Source organism: Setaria viridis, chromosome 2 (assembly GCF_005286985.2).
Source record: "Setaria viridis chromosome 2, Setaria_viridis_v4.0, whole genome shotgun sequence".
In the NCBI taxonomy this organism is placed as follows: Eukaryota; Viridiplantae; Streptophyta; class Magnoliopsida; order Poales; family Poaceae; genus Setaria; species Setaria viridis.
Window position 1 is genome coordinate 23,208,595 of NC_048264.2, and position 15,224 is coordinate 23,223,818.

The 15,224-nt window shown below is 44.2% G+C and overlaps 1 pseudogene; it reads right to left on the bottom strand.

The window, feature by feature from the left end:
* Positions 1–434: 434 nt before the first annotated feature.
* On the bottom strand, positions 435–13,566 carry LOC140221872 (uncharacterized; annotated as a pseudogene).
* Positions 13,567–15,224: the final 1,658 nt, after the last annotated feature.

Consider the following 15,224-nt stretch of genomic DNA (forward strand, 5'->3'; position numbering starts at 1 on the left):
TTTCCCTTAATGCAATCGATGCATTGCTCTAAATCTACAAATTCTAAGGGCGGAAGAATTGATTCCTTAATTAACCATTCAATTCTCCCCCTCGAAATATAGCCTAAATGATAGTGCCATAATTTCAAAGATGCATCATCAATTCTTTTCCGCTTATTTCTTACATTCATAGACGAGGAGGCATTCGCATTCTCAGCCCTTACAACATTCACATTCTCACAAAGTGATATCAAATAAAGCTTGTCTTGTCTGAAGGCAAGACCAATACACTTGTTATTAAACTTAATCTTACATTGTTCATCATCAAAGTGACAAGCAAATCCATCACTATCTAAGCGCGATACACTTATTAAATTTGTACACAAAGAGGGTACACTAATTCTAATGGGAGTTCTCCAATGGCTTCGACTTCAGCTTCGATGCTATTTGCTACTTTAATGCTTCTTTCTCCTCTTTGTAGGGTCCTCCTCGTATGGAATCCCTGTAATAAATTTTGCAACATGAACAGTTGCACCTGAATCAATCCACGAAGTAGATTTTGCATAACTTAAATATAAGGAATCATCTACGAATGTAATAAGGTCCTCACCTTTCTTACACATATGCTTCAGGAATGCACACAATCCTTCTGCTAGTGTCCCTTCTTCTTGCACCACTTGCAAGTGTCCTTGTCCACCACCTCTTCATGGTTTGATCTCTGATGCTGATCATTTAGTGGAGCCTTTCCATGTGCCTTAGAAGAAGAGGTATTGTCCCACTAAGCTTTTTCCTTGTGGCTTAGAATTATTATTATGATAATTCCTCTTCTTATTCTACCTCACATGGTTGATAGAATCACCACGTGAGCCCTTAATTCTTTCCTCTTCTTGCACACACATGGCAATCACCTTTTCAATGCCCCACTTATCTGGCTGTGAGTTGTAATTAACAACAAAAGTCTCAAACTCTTTGGGTAGGGAGGCAAAGTTCAAATGGACTACAAACTCATCTTTGAGCTCCATGTCCATAGGCTTGAGCTTGGATGCTATGTTACTCATGCTCAATATATGCTCCCTTATTCCACCACCAGTATACTTCTTAGTAACAAGCATCTTAATAAGAGTGTTTGCATAAGCATTTGAAGAGCCAATTTACTGACTCTCCACCTTCATTAGGTACTCCCTGGTGGTGTTGCACTTTGGGATTGCTCCCCTTATTGCCTCCACAATGGAGCTCTTAATCACCATCATGCACTTTCGGTTTGACTGATCCCACTACACACGATCAAGATCGTACTTCATTCTAATTGGTGCATGATCATGCACTCGAGCGTTGAAATCTTCTTTGCTCTCATTCTCACCCCTCACGGGGTCCTCAGGATCAATGGGACAGGGATCAACCAGTGCTAGATCAATATCCGATAGTGCAAGCGTTGTCCCAATATTCTCTCTCCATGAGCTATAATTCTCTCCACTGAGGGGCTCTATGGATGGGATATAACTCAAAGGAAAAACACAAAATTCAGAAAAATTTGAGTTAAATCAACATTGGTCAAATTAAAACGTGAAACTTCTCAATATTAATTCTATATCACTGTTGGGCAGAAATAGAATCAATAATGATAAAATAAAACTTATCAGCATAATAATCTTATCAACAATGTTGGTTAGTAGATAAAATTATCATCCTCAGAAAAAATTACTTATTTTCTAATTAAATTTTCCTGTTGGTTCCAATTTAATTAAAAAACATATCAAAATCCTTAACTTAATGCATAAATTGGCAAAATAATGCCAAAAAATTAACTTATCTTAAACTTAACATAGCGGAAGCTTGCTGAGCCTTAAACATAATTTGTGAATTTTACCCACAGGAAAAATTCATCAAAACTAACTTTATTTGAGCCATTGATCAATATCTAGGAAAAAAACAAAAAACACTGGAAAAAGAAAAATGAAAAACACAAGCTCAATTTCTACAGCGTGACAGTGAATGCGGCCCGCCAGCGACCCAGCACGTGAGGCGGCAAGGCCGTGGCCCATCTTCCAGGCTCCCGCCTAGGCCTAAAGGAAACTGTTCTGTCAGCCCAACCGGCAATGTGGCCCGACCTGGCATCGTTAGCGCGCTCGCGTGGCCTCCCAGGCCGCAACATGGGCCTGGGCCGGCAAAGCTGTCACCTGCCTAGGCCAAAACTCGGTCCGGCAAGTGCTGGCCGTTGATCTCGATCCGATGGCTGTCCGACATTTTCGCTGGATCAAAACCGGTCGCGGCGGGCTCCGCCTGAACCCTAGCTCCATTCTTCCCTTCCTCCTCCGCTGCAACGAAGCAAGTGCCAAGCAAGAGTGATGGCGCCGAGTGGAGCCAGCGCCAGCGAGCGGCGCGTGCAAGCCGGAGGTTGACAGTGCGCGCGGCTCCGTGGTAGGCCCCTACGTAGCCCCCTTCGCCGGCGGGTACCCTCGAGTGATGGCGCCGCCGTCGAGCGGACTAGCATCGGTGCCTTAGGCACCCGACTGTGGTGGCTTCTTCTTCTTCCTGGAGTGGATCCGGTAAGCTCCCCCCAACCCCTTTCTTCTTTTTCTGGATCTTCCCCTTCTTAGGGTTAGGGTTTTGGTACTGATTTGAATCATCTCCTTCTAATTGCTTTTAATTTCTGACCCTGACTAGATCTACACACTTGTTAGGCTCTTGGTACCATTGTTAATTTTCTAGGATCTCTAGATGTTAATCTAGGCGGTAAACAACTTAATCTTAGGTCAAAATCAATGTTTTCATGGGTAATAGAGAGTAACCAAGAGAGAGAGAGAGAGTCACTGACCATCAGGCTTGGAGGAGGAGCTCGCCATGGTGGTGACGGTAGTGTTGATGGTGAGTGTAGGCGGAGACAGCGGCGGTGGTGCTTCCCGCAGCTTCAGTGCTAGGGTTAGATTGGGTTCAAAGGTCGGTGGGTCTGGTGGGCACGATGATCCTTGGCTTGCGTGCCCCTAACCCGCACTACCTCTTTTACAGTGTTGTGCGACGGGGGCCCACCAACCATGTATGGTTGGGCACCCCCGATCAAGGCGTGATCAAGGACTCCGACTCGATCGTTGGACCGAGTTGGATGAGATCAAACTAACAACTAGAAGTAGCAATTTTTTTGATATGAAGCCACTCAATGTAGAGATTATGAGCTATGTACGGCTAGGAAGGGTATAGTGTTAGTCTCATGTGAAGTGACAGTATGGACCTGTACTCATGGATGTTCAATGTTTGTATGGCTATGTTGGCGCTAGAAATCGGTCAACCGAATTCCCAGCGTCTGACACACGACCCGGGAGAATCTGCTTAACTCCTGTTCGGGTGATTGCCCTGGTGCGGTTCGCGCGGCGTGCCAGCCAATCTGACCTGTTGATTGGCAAGGAAGAATACGTGTCAGGTCCGGAAGTCGCGATCGGCTAAATTTCCGATCTCAAGAGAGCTTATCAGCGAATCGGCCGATTTGCCGTAATAAAGAAATCAGCTATAAAGCAACCGATCACTGTAGCCGTGTAGACAAAAAACTACTGGAGTAATCGAGACAATGCTATAGTAACAACACTAGGAATAGATCTAATCGGCTATATGTGAAATAAGTGAATTTAATAGCAGAATATAAAGAAAGCCGAAACCGCCGATTCCTAGCTGGATAACTGGTGATAAAACTAGAAAAACAGGTAAAACCTATGATTCTAGTAAATATCGATAACTAGTGAATAAATCTAAACGAAATGACAGCGATGCGCCCGAAGTTAAAGCTTAGAATTTACTCGGTAAACGGAACTTACAAGATCGGCCGGAGGTCAAGTTGATGCAGCCCCGCCAACCCGTACGAACTCGTGAAAAAGGAGAAAGTATTTGGCGAAGTCGCCTGCTTGAAAGTAAGTACGAGGAAATAGTAGTTTGTTGTATTGATTTGTTGATGATTACAGATTTACAAAGGTAGCTATTTATAGCCCCGTACAGATGACTCCTTAACTGACTAGAACTCTATCCCTAATTCAAATATAAAATGAATATTTACAAGTACGATTCGTACTAGGTTGGTTATTATACGCTTCACGGGCTGATCTCCCCTTCATCCTCCTATTCCTTTCCAAGCCCATATCGGCCCAATTACTTCAACCTCCTAATCGGCCGACTCCTCATCAGCAAAGGGTAACCGATCGGGAACCTGGTGTGTCCGATCCGAACCCAAGGATTAAGTGAGGCAGAAGTCATCGGCCGATCCCGTACTGTAGCATTTGGCCAATCCTGAACTGTAGCGCCAACCAACTGATCTCCAACTGTATTTTCCCATTTCCTCTTTTCCTGGTGCCGATTTCACTAGTGACGAAATCTGGCGTCAACAGGCTAATATGATAACCTATATGTATCCACCATTTGGGCTTGGTCATCAATGAATGTACACCGTATGGCTAATGTGCTTAAAATTAGTTGTGAACTAATTTGCAGCCAAATGAGCTTTTATTTTATTAATTTATTTAAATGATATTTGGACGGTCAGTTGGTAAAAAAAACCGTAAAATCAAACTATTCGTGGGTAAAACTGGTTACACACTATCCATCCGTATATGTCGGTCCGTCGGTATATCTCCACGTAGTGATGGATGATACATTGGTATAAGTGGAGTCTGTTAGTATAAACTTATACCGACGGGACTTACACCGATTGCAAGTGCCGGAACGGACTCTTCATAACTATACCGGCTTATAACAACGGTCCATCCATCGCTGTTCTAGAGCTGTGGTGTAGCATGCAGGTGCACGCCTTGCCTGCTACCTTTTTCCTGCAGTGCCCATGCTACTAGGGAATGGATCTTTCATCCCGAGACTCAGTACCGATTTCATTTTGACCCGGTACTAATATGAGCATTAGTACCGGGCCTAACGGATAGTCCGTGAGGAGGCCCCATGATCCCCTTTAGTATCGGGTGGAGGCTCCACCCGGTACTAAAGGCCCTAAGGCATATTAGTACCGGGTGGAGCCTCCATTCGGTAAGAAAACTCCCCCCCCCCCCCCCCCGCGTGTTACCCAGACCGCTCTTCCTATCCCTTCCTCCTTTACTGCCTCCTCTTATCCCTCTCTCTCTCTCACAGTCTCCCCCTTCTCCCTTCCTCCTCCTCCTCCTCTTTTACTGCCTCCCCTCCCCTCCCCCCTCCGCTCGCGCCCTCACCGGTAGTGAGGAGTAACGGCAGGGCGAGGTAAGGCGGCGGCGGTAGCAGCGGTGGCGGGCGGGCGGGGGTGGTGGAGAGGTGGCTGGCGGATGGGCGAGCGGGGGCGGCGGGAGCGGCGGGCGGGCGGAGGAGGGTGGCGGGGCCCAGCGGTGGGCGAGCGGTGGGGCTGGGCGGAGGCAGGCGGTGGGGCCGAGTGGAGGAGGGCGGCGGGGCTGGGCGAAGGTAGGCGGAGGGTGGGGGATTTGGGTTGTTTTAGTTTTTTAATACCCTTGAGTATCGGTTATTTCAACTGGTACTAAAAATCTCCCTTTAGTACCGAACTACCAGTACTGGTTGCAAAACCGGTACTAAAAGGGATTTCCAAATGATACTAAAAACGTTTTTCCTAGTAGTGCGAGCAGGAGGAAGCGGCCGTGGAGCACATGCTAGCAGGTTCCCGTAGTAAATGCAATTTATGCAGGTGGCCATTGTGGGTGTCCAACAGGCAGCCTGCAGGCGGACCTGCCTGCATCCTTGCATATCGGTAACCTCATAAACAAAAACTCAACTACACACACCCTACTCAGAAGAGAGCACGCAGAAGTTTTGGTACAACCATGTCTACTAGCCGTGCAGCTTTAGTCATTTGCATGTTCCTCTTGGCCTCAGCAAGCTGCTAGGGTGTTTGTAAGAAATGATCGATCATATCACGCATTTCAAGAAAGGTTCCGCATGCTTGCAAGATCCACAACTATCGGCATTATCAACACCGGCCAATGACCCGGTTGACATTGCCATCAGCAATGGACTTGGTCGAGCCCTATGGTCAACCCCATGTGATCGTGTTGACCATTAGACATATGTGCTCGAAATAATATAAACCTGTTGTTAGTCGGACCGGTCTTTAAACTGGTCAGACTGGTTTACCCTTAGTAAAGTGCTCAAAATGTAAATTGGACTTCATCGTTATCAAGGCTATCAAAATGCATATGTAGAATATCCGATTCGGAATTCAGTTGAGGAAATTATGACTTTGGGAAGATCTATACCTAAGAAAACCGGTTAGATCGGTTTGCTAGGGTAGTCAGACCGGTTTGTTCTCTGTAGTCCGAGTTAGGAGTTGTATTTTGACACAGGATTTTAACTTTCTACTGGGGCAAGACTTCCCGTCCCTATAAATATAAAGGGCCACGGCCATTTGCGAGGAATCCAATCAATCAAAACATATCAATATACTATTTTGCATTTTTTCCGTTTCTTCTTTGTTCTAGCTCTTCCAACCCTATCTTGCTTTTCTTCCTTCGCCTCTACGGTATTTGAGCACGTTCTAGGTGGCCTTCTAATCCTAACAATAGCTCAAGATGCGCTTGTCCCCCGACGGGGTCCCTCCTGGACCTGCATTCGTTGTCTTTCGCCGAGCTCACTGGTGAAATCAGCCTGACCGGTCATCAAACCGGTCTGACCGGCCTGTGTGCGCCCCTGGCTGTTGCACGATCAAGTGCCTGAGTAATTGGCGCGGTACATTTCTATATCAACAAAACATTATTCCTTTATTACTATTTTTTGCAAGTTGAAGGCTCTTAATTGATCCCGGTGAAAGAAACTTTGAAAGGAACCGATCCGATCTTCTTGGACCATTTTACTTTAATGACATAGACACGCATGACCTGAACTTGCATTGCTTCCATATACAGTGCAAACCTCGAAAACTAAATTGACTAAACTATACAGAGACATTGTACCAATTTAAACAAATGTTTTATAAGGAATTAATACTAACTGGGTTTCCACGAGGGAGCATCATCATTTATTTGTCACGCTCCACCTCCACCTGTTTCCACAGTGCTAGCTGCCAGAGCGCTTCTAGGCCTCCGATCCTCCAACAGTTAAAGAGTCAGCAACCAGCTAGTTTATAGTTTGAGGTGTTATCTCCACATCACTAATAACAGGTAGTAGAAAAAATAACTCGTCCAATAGTGGGTCCCACACGTATGTATAGATAAATGGAACGCTATATGCAAGACGTCTGATAAAATTCTTTTGCTCAGATGCAACATGGCTTCTTCCTGTCCACATATAGCTTGCACACCTGCACTTCTCCCACCCCAGATCCCACCACACACTGATTATCATGGCCCTCTCGTTCCATTCCTCGTCCTCTCTAGCCACGGATTGACAGAAGTAGGGTAGCTCGCTCATCTCAGACTCTTGACCACCCCCATGATGGCATACTCATCACGAGGCCAATCGGGCAACTTCCCGCCCCCACGTAGCCCCTTTGAGGGAGGTCGATGGCAATGTGACGCTCCACTGCATCTCTCTCTCTCCACCTCCTCTGCTGCGATGTTGTCGAGCTACATGTCGGTGACGCACATTCTGAATGGGTGCGCGGCCATGCTCCTTCGGGGGCAAGATGACCATGATGGCGGTAAGATAACCCTCTGTCCCCTCGCGGCGGAGAAGCAGTGTCGGATGTGAGGTTAGAGGCTCTGGCGCATCTAAGCGTAGTGCAGATGCAGCTGGTAAGCGTGGAGCTCAGGTGGTCAGCGGTGTGAGCATCTCGATGAATTCGCCAAGAAGCATCTTGTATTATGATGATTCAGTTGCTTCGATAGATCATAGATGATATCTCATTTTGTTTCAATGTATATTTCAATTTGTTTTGATTGGTCTTTTTGTTTGTTTTAAGACCTTTCAATCTTCGAGATGTTGCTGTAGTTGTTTTTGATGTTGCATGATTCTGATTTAAGATGTTTGCAATGTTTTTTCTTAGTTTTTTACTGGAGTTGCTGCATAGATTTTTGGATGTCATAAATGGTGATTCTTAATGTTGCAATATACTTTTTTTCAATGTTGCTAAAACAAATTAAGGATGTTACAATATATTTCCGATTTACTGTTTGTGATGTTAATAGAGTAAAACTGAGATGTTGCATACTTGCATTATGACATTTTTGATGTTGCAGTTTTTGGTCTGAAATGTTTCATCCTTTTCTACTCTCTGATCTTTCCTCTTCTTCACCTCTCTGCCTCGCACCGCGGGTGCTGCTTTTCCCCACCCCTCCATCAAGGCATCAACTGGCGATGTGCAAGTTCATCCACTGGTGATATGCGATACAGAAAGACTAATTTTTTAGAAAATGTTATGGCTGGCTTAAATGTTGCATCACAGGTTGCAGTGACATTATTAGCTCTTCTTAGTGAAATACCGTGGGGCAGTCGAATGAGAGTCTCTTTTCTTGTTAATGACCCTCTGCAATTGACTCAATGCAAACATCAAATTCTCCATCTGCGGTATGCAGTGATATTTCAGACCCTCTCATATACTCCAGGAAAACCATTCCGCTACCTTGTATTTAACTGTTTGTACCGATCCTTTCTGGCACACTGAAAAAATATGACATTTCCACACTAATTATGCATAATAAAAGGCTTACCCACCCAACTCTCTGGGACAAAAAGGGCTATAAGAACAGGTGCAATTCTATCCTTCTCTGTATAAATATAGGGAACCACAACCTCCTGTTTCCCCCAAGCAGGTCGGTTCTCACTTGCGCGCTGAAACGCCATCACTGTGGGAATGAGAGGATACGGGAAACAAGTTAGTATAATACTGCATCTAGTGATACTCACTTTAGTTTTTTTGTTTTCGTCTACTTGACGTGGATTCACTTGGTTACTATCTCTGCCAACTGTCATCTCTGATCTAGTAGTAGGTTTCATTAAGAAAACAGACCAATGGTTGGCGAATTGTGTTCCCATGAAAAACTATCCTTGAACTTGCATTCAGGAAATGGCAGTGTAGTTGTGTAAGTTGTAATGAAATTAGCTTCATTAGCCTGAGTGCTTCCTGTTAAGCTTGCATTCAGGAAATGGCAGTGTCACAGGGCACCTCAAAGCAGTTCTTTTCTTGTTAAGGTATGCCGGATTTTGGAGATGGCAGCAATACACTTCTTTGCTTCCCATGGGCCATGGGTGATCCTTTTAGCTTGCGGATTGCACATCAAGATGTTTTGCGACTGTTTCAAATATTGCTTATTTTCGTGTAGTGTTTGCCTAAGTTACTAATGATTATGGACTGATACTTGCTCTTTGAGATGATTGAATCTGGGTCTTCTTTCCATTATCTAAAAGATCAGGGTACCGCAAAGAAAGATCTCGATTAATGATATGATTACATTATGTTGCTAGCTGTGCGATGTGCACAAATTATATGCATGCCCACATGCAAGGAATATGGATTTGAGTAACAACTAGGAAACCATTACCAACAGTCCAAAAAGATATGTATTGGTGCTAAGATTCTTCTACTACTTGCTTAGTTATGCCTAATAGTTGTCAAGAGGAAGCGTATTTTCAGAAAGAAAGTACGCAGGATACCACTATATCAATCATGGCCATAGGTGTTATAGCCTCATTATAATACATTGTGGAAAAATAACATACTGTATGAAATTATTATTTTTAATAGATCTTTTCCAGGATTTGCATTTAGGGTCATTTTTGTTTCTTTGTATATCGTGTATGAAGGTTGTTGTTAGAAAGTTAGGCAACAGTAGAATTTAACATAAATCATGACACGAGGACATAACATAATAATTCTCTAACATACTAAATAGCAGGAGCATCATCATCGTGAACTCAGCAAACATGATTGATTGAGAAGTAGATTAGAAAATGACACGTACTGAATTTTTTTTCAGCTGAAGACATCGTGACTAGTGTAGAAGGTGTCAAGATATATCACATTAATTACTCATTATTATTTTTTTCTACAGTTAATAGACCTGCAGATTAAACTATAGACCTTGGTCCTCACTGTTGTTAGTGGCTTCGGTGTAGATCACTAAAGTTCAAATGTTGAGAGTAAAAGAATTGACAGTTGGTTGTTTTAGAACTTCATTTTTGAGGTTTCAGCAAACTTTGGTGATGTAATTTGCCAATCAATCTTGACTGGTGAAGGGAAATATACAGATGATGGTTAAGCTGCACGGGAATAGTAAGTGTTACTACCAAGTAAACATGTAAACCATCCTCGCTCTGCTTTGGTCTTGATTGAGTTTCGATATGTTTGTGTTGCTATCTTTGCACAATAAAATACGTACTATGTTGGGTGAGAATTGCTCCGGTCTTGATTATGTTGTTTTCTAAAACCAGCACGAATCAAAAAGCATGTTTAGTTAATTAAGCCATCTTATTAATTGATTACCCCTTTAGCACCTAGGCCCTGCGAAGTCCAGTCCAGTCCATCCGAATTGAGCTCCGACAATCTAATTGACAAACTGAGCTCCGACGATCTATGTGATGAACTGAGCTCTGACGATCTAATTGACTGTTGTTCGGTTGTTCCTCCGTTTGGTTCCCTGCGGTAGCAGCAACCTGCTACCGCTGTCCCAGCACCCTCCTCTGATTCATGCGATGGCTGTGGCCTCCTCGTCGGTGACAGAGGCTACCGTACCGGGGTCTTTGGTTGCCGATCGATCGCTCAATGCACTCAAAATACTAAATGACTTCATGTGATCATCGGGCGCGCCAGGCAACATGAGCATCTGGAGTAGTTTCACGAAGGACTAGTCGGCCTCTGTCCTTGAGCAGCGATGTGCGCGCATATGCATGGCGGCGAGGGCCGAGAGAGGGTCAGAGGGCTGCAATACTAGCATGTCAGTTACTTTCACATGGCCGGACGTGCGAGCTCAGCCACCTGCAACCATCGCCACCGAGAAATGAATCGGGCAAATTGATCCAGGTGGTGTTGCTACCCGTACTAAAGTCACGCCGTGACTTTTAGTATCGGATCATAATAACACTCGGTACTAAAAAGGACTTTTCATAGATTTCTTAAAAAGGAAAGTATATCTAATTTCATCACATGTATTGTGTAGATGAGATGGTGAGAAAGTTTCGCGTGAGACTTGAAGTCGTGTGTTTGAATTCCATGAACCACGCACACGCATATTACGCGTGAAATTCGTATGACTTGTGACCCGGTACTAAGTGGCGCATCTAACCTCCCAGCTGTTCAGAAATATTTTTTCTTTATTTTTAGAACGCGAAACTATTTAGTACTTGTTGATAAAATACCCATTACTAAATGTATTATGTTTAATACCGAACTAATGATATAGGTGGAAGCACCCGGCACTAAAGGATTTCCTACCGGTACTTTGAAGTCGATCGTCCAGCGGTGATCGGTATCTTGACGGCACACATACACATCGTTCCACACTAACTTCTATCAGATAACGTCTCATTCCCACTGACAGGTGAGCAATTTTTACCGATGAAAGAGTGGTATTTCTTTAAATTGTTTTCACAAACAGAAAGCTCAAAAGTGGCTAAATAACTGTCATTAACTTGCAGGAATGAAGTGATAGATCAATACATTAATCTATTTGGATGCAACCAAGGGGGTTTTCCACTAAAATATATATTACGGGATATCATCACTAAAGGTTACATCGCTGGAAGAATTGGAGGCCTACGGAGGCCCTCTCGGCTGTTTTGCCAATCCCGTCGTGCCACGTCTGACTTTTATCGAGCAAGAAAAAAAATGTTACCGCACGGAGTATTGCCACGCGGCAGGCTTCGGCCGACCTCATCCGTTCGACGCACTGTACGAGGTAGGCCCACGCGTGAGACGTACGCGAGGCGGCGACGCCCTTGCCTGTGGACGAAATCGTCTGCACCTGCTTCGTCACGCCTCCGCTCTTGCTCTTCTGTCGTCTGTCCTCACCTCGCACGCCATCGCCTCGAGCGCTCCTCCGCCTCGCCCCGTCGTGCTCTCCTCCCTCCCTATCATCGCTTCCATCTCATCTCCTCTCGCATCATCATCTGCCGGCGGTCGTGTCCATTCTACGCGCTATGGATGGATGTCCCGTGCGGGAGGCGACGTCCTTGTCCGCGGACGAAATCGTCTCCACCAGTTCAGGTCGCGGTCCATGCCTCCCGGTTCCACGTCGCCGCCTCCTCACCCTCTCTTCCCGCGCCGTCGCCGGCCTTCTCCGAGCCGACGCTCCGCCTCATTTTTAACTCTTCAAAATGGATTATAAACAAAAGACAACTTAGTGAAGCACCAGTGGCAAGTTAGTAGGACATGTTGTTTCCATGAAACAATCAAATACCTAATCTATGAATACCGGTTTGCTCATGCTGTTTGGTGAGAAAATTGCAATTTTAGGACTCCAAACAACGCGCTTCGCTATTTTAGGACTCCTATCGTCGACTTCGCTAAAATGACCCTCAAAACGTTGGCACTTCGTTATACATGACATTTGCTCATTTAAAACACTTTTCCCAAATGAAATACATGTATTTTAGCATTAGAGGACCATATTGCCCTCAGCTCTTTTCTCCTGGACGTGGGATGGTGCTGCTGGCCGCTCGCCTGGCCTGGCTGGCCAGCCGCGCCTGGGCTGGCTGGCCAGCCGTCGCCTGGCCATGGCTGGTTGTCGCCGCGCCTGGGCTGCTGGCCGCCGCCTGGCCATGGCTAATCCTGGCTTGAGCTAGCTAGCCGCAATGTACAGTTTAATATGTAATATAAATTATCAAAGATGATCCATACATAATTATAAAACCATGAATTAGCACAAATGAGCTCATCTCATAAAACCATGATTGTAGCATAAACAAGTTCATCTCAAAAGACCATAATTTAGTTCCAAACGAGATCCAAATCATATGAAATAAAGCATGAGTTTACATCTCATCACAACTAAAATAATTTATCCAATGTGTAGCTTTCTCTTTGGAGTCATCTTTTTTGGTGCTGTCGCGGTAGGCATCCTTACGGGACTAGTAGTGTCGGTTTGTGAAGATGTACCCTCTCCTAATAACATCGCAAGCTTGCTGCACATAAATACTATATGACAATTATATGTTTGGAAAAATTAATGTACAGTAAATGTGTTAATATTCCTTACCTTCTTGTGACCCTTCCTAGACTATCCCGTAGGATTTCTTCTCTAGTCGGCCTCCGTGGGGTGCTAGGTTCTGCTGGCGCAGCTTTTGTAACATTCTTCATAGGTTGCCTACGCTTCCTACAAGTAATCAAATAAATTTATATTAACATTTTCATTTAAGTTTCTTAATAAAGAAAATCAGTTCTTACCTCTTTTTTGCTGTCCCATTTAGTGGGCACTTAGCACTAGCTTGCCTGTGACCTTTTTGTCCGCATTTTTTGCAAGTCATAGGTCCTCTGATCATCTTCTTTCCCTTTCCATTTGTTAGAGCAGTATTGTTGTCACATCCCTTCTCACCTTCACCCCTGTTGGTAAATTCACCACCTTTCTTCTTGTGGCCACCTTCCATCCATCCCTTCCTTCTTAGTTTCCTTCGTCTTCCAATAGGTAATTTAGCAAGAGGTGCACCAACTAAAAATGGTAGGTCAACCTGTGGCCACTGTGTTTTGTCTGTCATCGGCTCAATCTCTCTTCCATAAGCAGCCCTAAATCTATTGACCGAGTAGTACTCATGCACAAACTGTTCAAGGTCAACTCCCCGTTGGCGGGTTACATAAGCCAATACATGTTGACATGGCTTACCAGTGTGCTGCCATTCAAGACATGTACAAGTCCTTTGGTATAACTTAACAATATGCCTCTCTACTCTGCTGCTATGTTCCCACACCTCTGCACTCCAATTAGAACATGGTACAATTTTTAAATGTCCCAAGCCTCTAGTATTTGCCTTTAGCTGATGCATAATAGCTGGAAGTATCCTGCCTTCAGGTAGCCTGTATGCAATATTTCTTCTCTTGTTCCACTTTACCATGATCATTTCTCTAATCTTATCAGCTAGGTCAGCAGAAGGCAAGTCTTTATGGTCTCTAATCCAGTTATTAAATGACTCAGCAACATTACTAGTTATGTAGTCACACTTTATTTCTGGATTGAAACCACACCTATACCATAATAGCTTATGATTGGTCTGTAACCATTTCACTGCTTCTGATGATTCCTTCATCATTGATGCTATATTTTCATAGAATATGTCTTCTCTGTAAGCCCTTGCCGCAGGATATATCTGGCCAAACCCTCTATATCTATTCGAGAAATTTTTGACAAGATGATAAAAGCATTCTCTTTGCTCTGCATTTGGGAATACTTTCTTCACTGCATTCTCCAAGCCCTTACAAGCATCAGAACAAATAGCAAGGAGTGAATGGTCACCTATAGCCTTCTTTAATTGTTCCATGAACCAAGTCCAGTTGTCTGTTGTTTCCGAAGCTATGAAGCCATAAGCGAGTGGATACATCCAATTGTGACCATCAACTGCTGTAGCTGCCGCCAATTGACCATTCCACCTTCCATTAAGTGTTGTAGCATCTATGCTCAAATGAGGCCTACAACCTTCCAAGAAACCATCAATGCATGGTTTAAGCGCACAGAAAAAACGGTGGAAATATACTTGACCATCCACCTGAAGTACCTCAATCTCAACGACACTCCCGGGACACCGCTTCATTACCTCGGCCTTCCACCTAAACAAGAGCTCAAAACTCTCTTCCCATTTGCCATAAACCTCTTCAAGAGCTCTTTCTTTACCCCGCCATACAGTGTCATATGCAATTTGACACTTGTGATCTGTCTGCAACTTCTTATGCAATTCCTTAGCACCAATATTTGGATCATCTCTAAGGATACTCACAGCCTTGCTAGCTACCCACTTCAGACTTGGAGTTGTAGTTATCTGCCTCATGCTAGATACACATGTATGCTTATCGACTAAGACGGTTACCTGCAAAAAAAAAGCAATGAGATTCATATTAATTTACATAAAAAGAAGAATTAATGAAAGAAAAAAAATTATTCACCTCCACAGTGCTTTGGCCTTTATGTTTGGTGCCATTTATCCTCCAAGGGCAAGGGCAATCTTCAACACCGGACTTGCAAAAAGTCCTATATCTCGTCTTACATGACTTCTCAGTTCCTAAATCAAACTCCTTATTGATTGCAAATTGCCGCACTGCCAACTTGAACTCCTCCATTGTTGGATACACTGTTCCTAAATCCATTGATGGGTTGTTCTTGTCATATGAAATGACCATCTCACCCGGTATCTCATCACTAGTAGGA